We start from the raw sequence: 6,558 nt of genomic DNA, 5'->3' as shown, positions 1-6,558 counted from the left end.
TCTGAATTAATTCACATATTTGTTTTCTTGTGATTTACCTTGCATTTACATTGCATTATTTTGGCCTTACCCATGATCCTTTATACAATAATATATATATATATATATATATACACACACACATGCATATCTACATAACATAGTTCACTAACTATTCTACCTATATATATATATATATAAACTGTAGGTATAGCTACCTACTACGTATATTTCCTATTTGGTACTGGGGATGTTTCATTTATGTGGACATACTCCTGCATTTGTTGGGTCCTTCAGGTGCTTGGATAAAATGTGGATGTCAAGTTGACCCAAGTTGCCTCCATTGTTGGTAGAGTATGGAGGATAGTATTTTGTCGTCATATTGTCTCATACTATCCACTACACAACCTGTTAGGTCATTGGAGTGGTTGCCACTACTGATTCTACTGAGGAGATACTCTGTGCTCACAGACACCTGGGGACATTTCAATGAGTGGTTGTAATACCTGTGAGAGGAAGTAGGATAAGCCTATAATTGCTGGAGATATTCACTCCACAAACTGGTCGAGATGGGGATCCCATAACGAGGTTTACGTAGAGTTTGTGGTCTTTACGTAACCTGTATAGCATAGGAACATCATTGTTGAACACTTGGAAATTATGTGCAGCCCGTTTTTTGGGTTGGAGTATGTTGCACCACATTCTCATGTGTGCATTGAGGAGTTTTTCCACTCTTTCATGTTCCTGTGGTGCAACTTCTCTCATGCTACTGATGTGTTGTTGCATGGTCTGGACATAATTCTGTGGGCTGTAAATTGACAGTCTGCCAGACTTGTCCGTAGGGAAGCACAGTAATTCTGTATTCCTAATTTGCTGTTTCAGTTTTTGCCTTTGGCAACAGATGAACTGAGTTGGTGGGTCTCCCCTTCATTATGTTTTTTAGTGGTTTTGTTGTACCGGTCTAAGATGTGTTGGAGTCTATTTCTAACTAAGGAGACCTTTGCTAGAAATAGACTCTCACTGTCAATCTGGAGTGGTATACATACCCTTTTGTTGAAGGTTAAGTCTATGGGGTAAATCCTTGTCATGTCATATGATTTGTTGTTAGGGTTATAAAAGACAGAGTGTAGGGTGTTATTATCGTCGTGGTTGTTGTTATAATTGCTGGCATTGTTGTTGCTAGTGGTGGTGGTAGAGCTTGTGTTGTGTCCATTTGTTGTCATTATTGTGGATAATGTTGATGTTGGTGGTAGTGGTGTGAATGATGTTGGTATTGTTGTCAGCATTTGGGGTGTTGTTGCTATTATCATCATTATTGTTGTTATTCTAGTTAAGACCAATTCTAGGAAAGTGTTGGGTCCATTCTCTTTTTGTCCCTTATTATTTAACACACTCACCAGTTCAGTTTCCACTCATTTACTTCTTTATTTTTTCTAAAATTTTCGTTACATCTTCCAACCTTTTCAATAGTCTGTCCATCTAAGGTAGTGAGCTGGCAGAAACGTTAGCACGTCGGGTGAAATGCTTAGTGGTATTTCATCTGTCTTTACATTCTGAGTTCAAACTCCCCTGAGGTTGACTTTGCCTTTCATCCCTTTGGGGGGTCGATCAGTTAAGTACCAGCTGCATACTAGGGTCAATCTAATCGATTGGCCCTCTCCCCCAAAATTTCAGCCCTTGTTTCTAGAGTAGAAAAGTGCTGGGTCCAACACAAAATTCATTTTCTTTTCAATTAAAAACAAAAGTAAACAGCTATAGGAGACACTATTAACAAAGAGTCATAAACACAATGACTACAAAGCTGCAATATGATCAGTTGACTATTTTTAACATTTTATCTTTTTTTTTTCTCTATTTGTGTTGTTCATTACTGCTTTAACTGGAATCCTGTAGAGGTTACATTTAGGCTACTCCTGCTATACTAGGAACACAGCACAATAGGATTAAACTCTTCTGTCATTACCTGTAGGGCTATAATAAATAAATGAGGGGCTAAAAACCGAGCCCTGGTGACCTGCTTTCACACTAAGTGCCTTACTATATTCATTGTTAACTCTCACCTTACGGACAGCATCCCTGTACATGGCTTGAATGGCTCTCACTAGCCATTTTACTCTTATCTTTCACTGACCACTGGATGTTAGAATGAGGGACAGTGTCAAAGGCTTGCTTCTTCTACAGTTGCCTTATTAGGAAGAGAGCATCAGCAGTGTTTCTTCCTGGAACATAAACCAAACTGCATCTCATCTAGGTTAACTTTCTTCCTAATTAGTTGAGGGATAACCTTTTCTGTAACTTTCACTACCTGGTCCAACAACTGCAGGAAAAGCATTTAGCCAAAAGTAAATTGCTGAATTTGGTATTTGTCAAAATGGGAAAGCCTTCGACACTGTCCCTCACTCTCACATCCAGCAGCCACTGTGGAAGTTAGTAGATAAATGGCTAGTACAGGGATGCTGTCAGTAAGTTGAGCATTAACGATGAACATAGTAAGAAATTTAGTTAAGCCCTTTTCTGTAACTTTCATGACCTGGACCAGAAATTTCATACCTTTGTCATTACTTCTTAGGCATTTTCTGTTATCTTTGTAGAAACTGACTATAATGCTGCTACACCAGTCATTGGCTATAGTACTTTTCTGGACAACCTGATCAGCCATACAGGTGACTAGGCTGTATCCCACTCCACCAGGTATTTTAAGGACCTTGGCAGTTATTCCTAATGTACCAAGGGCTTTCCCAGTCTTCATATCCTCAATTGCTTTGTCTATCAAACTGCTGTCAACCCAGATAGCTGGTCCCTGTTGAGTCCACATTAAGAAGACTTTCCTTCATCCTTGCATTCTCCACATTTAGCAGTTTCCATTAGTAGAAGCTTTCTTTTCAGAATCACTAAGTGCAAGTGTACCACCATCCATCCAAATACACTTCTATTCTACATCGCAATTTCCTTTGAAAACACCATCTTCCAATCTGGAACACCTCATTCTTCAAAGAATTTTATTCATATCAACATCCTCCTGATACAAGTGTGAATATTTTCTTGTAAAGTATAAATTTTTTAAAAGGCTATCAAGATTTTGGAATTGCTTTACTAGGTGTCCAGACCTTTTATGTGCTAAATGCTGCTAAAATATTCAAAGGAAATGAAAAGTTAGCATGTGCCACATGTTTTGAGTTATGAATGCAAGTGAGATATTTTAATGAGTTGATTGTATCAGCTGTGAAGTGTGAACCAGAGACTCTTGAAAAAGACAACAAAAACAATGTTAGTGAGAGAGTGAGCAAGGGGAGGGTTTTTTTTTAACACTTGGTATGTATAGGAAGCTTTTCAATGATGCTATCCCACAAATTCGAAGTATAAATAAAACACATACACTGTGTGTTGCTTTCAATTCATAATAAATATACACTGGATGGTTGTTGAAAGGATAACAACCCAAAGTGCTTTCTTGTTTTGTGTGCGTTCTCTATTTCTACGATGTACACAATCATTATTTTCTTTATTTGCTGTGACCTTGCTTTCTCTAGTCAATTGTCTCTCTACCTATTACCATCTCCTTTCTCTCAACATCTTATCCAGATCCTTTTCCTTCAACTTCCATTCTGATATTATTATATTCTTTTCACTCCTGCTCACCCAACAGTCACACATTTCCTCCACCTTTCTTGCACTTGTAGGACTAATATCTGAACTTCTAAATTTTCATTTTCTCCTCCCACATCACTTTGGCTAATTTAATTTTGTACTTTTTTTAATCATAAAAGACTATTTTCCAGCATACAAGTCAATATAGAATATAGTATTCAAACATTGTCACTGCTTTCCAAATCCTGCTGCATTTCACATAGAATCTTTGGTTCTTGAAAGTTGTTTTGGTGTATAAGTTGACCTACCTTTTTTGGCTGTAAATTTTAGTCTGAAAAATTCAACTTGTATGCCAGGAAATATGATGTGCATAATTTCTTTTTTTTTTCTAGTCTATAAAAAAACACCTATGCTGGATTTGAACTCCAAATCAATGAGCTAACAGTAAAATACAACATTTATTTATATATTTCAAATCCGAAAGAAAATATCCAAACAACTCAGACAAAGCTTAGTCACATCCTTTTTTTGCCATCAATTTATCACTGAAATTCTATCATTATCATCACACTTGCTGGCAATAGATAAGGACTCTAATATTTTTATTTCAAGCTTGTCTTTTGCATTGTTCTTTATATTGTTTAAGGCCCAACATCTAGAAATTTCATCTCAACGGTAATTACCCACATCTCTAATGGTTATTTAACTGTTAACAGATAGAAGTTTGTCAATCAGTTATTCATGGAAGTCACTATAACCTATATCTTCTCAGTTAATGTGAGATTTTGCAGTCACAGTTTCACTATGCTTCAATGTAATTTAATATGACTGAAACTATTGTCACTGTACTTGTAAGGAACAATCTCCCACAGCATACTATAGTTCTGATAAGTATTAACTGGAGCATAAAGCGAACATGGTTTGCTGGATGGGTAATGTCAGTGTGCATGTACAACAGAGTGTAAATGACTTAAGAGGAAAATTGAAAAAGAACTGGGTATAAGGGGCACCAAATATAGCATGCAAGGGAGAAGACTGTACTAGTATGCTCATGTGATGCATACGGATGGGGACAGCAGTATAAAAAAGTGCCAATCTCCAACTGTGAAGGGAACTTGTGTAAGGGATAGACCCAGGAAGGCATGGAATGAACTGGTGCGAAATGATCTGCAGAGGTTGAATTTCACAGAGATGACAAAAGACCAAGACTTTTGGTGATTTGCTGTACTAGAGAAGACATGTCAAGCTTAGTAAAATCATGACCATACATACAGGGAAGTCCTGTGCAGCCATACTCCCATTCCCCTCACACATACAATTCTGTCCTTTGGCAAAACTCCCCCATAACCCATCTTCCCAACAAAACCCACCACCCACTACAGGCCACTCCACTCTCCCTCATGTACCTATCAGCACACTCTCCATTCCTTTACATATCTTCCAGACCCAACTCCCAGCTACTCCAATTCCTCTCACACTCTTACTACTTATATTCTCCACCACTGCTCCTTGTGGGTATGCCTTTCTCTCTAAACCTCCCTCTCTTTCTTTATACTACTGGGGTAGCCAAGTATCTCTGTAGTAAGACAGCTATCCCTGTCCCTTCATAATAGTTCAACCTCTTGCTTGGCTCATGGGATTTTCTCTCATTTTCATTCTCTCTCAACTGAGAGGTCCATGTCCTGCAAGCTACTCGGTAATCCTGCAGGAGCTGGAAAAGCACCCATGCTGATGCTATGTAAAAAAGAACCTGTACTGGTGTCACATAAAAAGCACCCTGTACAATCTGTAAAATGGTTGGAATTAAGAACATCCAGCAGTAGAAACCATTTCAAAACAAACAATTGGAGCTCGTTTGCCAGTTCCTCTCAGACTGTCCAACCCATGCCAGCATGGAGAATGAACATTAGATGGTGATGATGATGGTTTAGATAATGGTTATTTTCAATGTTAAAAGTGTAATGTTGATTCATCATCATCATCATCATCTGCTTTCCATGCTAGCATGGGTTGGATGATTTAATTGAGGACTGGAGAAACCAGATGGCTACACCAGGCTCCACTCTGATTTGGCAGAGTTTCTACAGCTGGATGCCCTTCCTCATGCCAACCACTCCGAGAGTGTAGTGGGTGCTTTTACGTGCCACCAGCACAAAGGCCAGTCAGGTGGTACTGGCAACGGCCACGTTCAAAATGGTGTATTTTATGTGCCACTTGCACAGGAGCCAGTCTAGCGGCACTGGCATGATCTCACTCGAATGTCTTTACACATGCCACCGGCACAAGTTTTTGGCTTAAAATTTCAGTCCCACTGCATGGCACCATGACACTCTTTACTGTCACTTTAGACTGACTAATGCCTAGTAACGAATTCAAGAGAGAGAGAGAGAGAGAGAAAGAGAGAGAAAGAGAGTGTGTGTGTGTGCACGCGTGCATCTGTCTGAATCTTCTCATTTCACTAGTGATGGTGTAGACAAAGCAGGACTGATGTTGATATTATGACTGGCTGCTCTGTGATTTTGGAAACCAGGTGAGGGTTAGCAACAAGAGAAAATCTTATCCAAAAATCAATTCCCCATCAAATCTTGGTAACAAAGAAAAACAGATTAACCTTTTGGCATTGATTCTGACCATACCAGGCCCAAATATTCTACCTGTTTTATGTTGGAACTGGCCAGATCCAGCCTCTCACATCTACCCTACAATGTCATTCTACAAATAAACAACTACTTCATGACTAATTTTAAATAAGCATTACATTTGTTAAATTAGACTTAATGCTATGGGGTTAAACAAACAAACTATACACAGTATATTAGCATCAACTTAAGCATTAAGTTTGTTAATCAGTTCACTATCAACTCATTACTATCAACTCATTACTATCAACTCATTACTAGTGAGCCTTTAGTAAAATTCATGGACATCATTTCAGTGATGCATCTACAGCTGTACTAATGATGAACTTGTTGGTAAACTACAACAATAGAA

The sequence above is a fragment of the Octopus bimaculoides genome, chromosome 1, assembly GCF_001194135.2.
Source record: "Octopus bimaculoides isolate UCB-OBI-ISO-001 chromosome 1, ASM119413v2, whole genome shotgun sequence".
Taxonomy (NCBI): domain Eukaryota; kingdom Metazoa; phylum Mollusca; class Cephalopoda; order Octopoda; family Octopodidae; genus Octopus; species Octopus bimaculoides.
The sequence above is the reverse complement of the archived record's forward strand: the minus strand, read 5'-3'. Positions refer to the sequence as shown.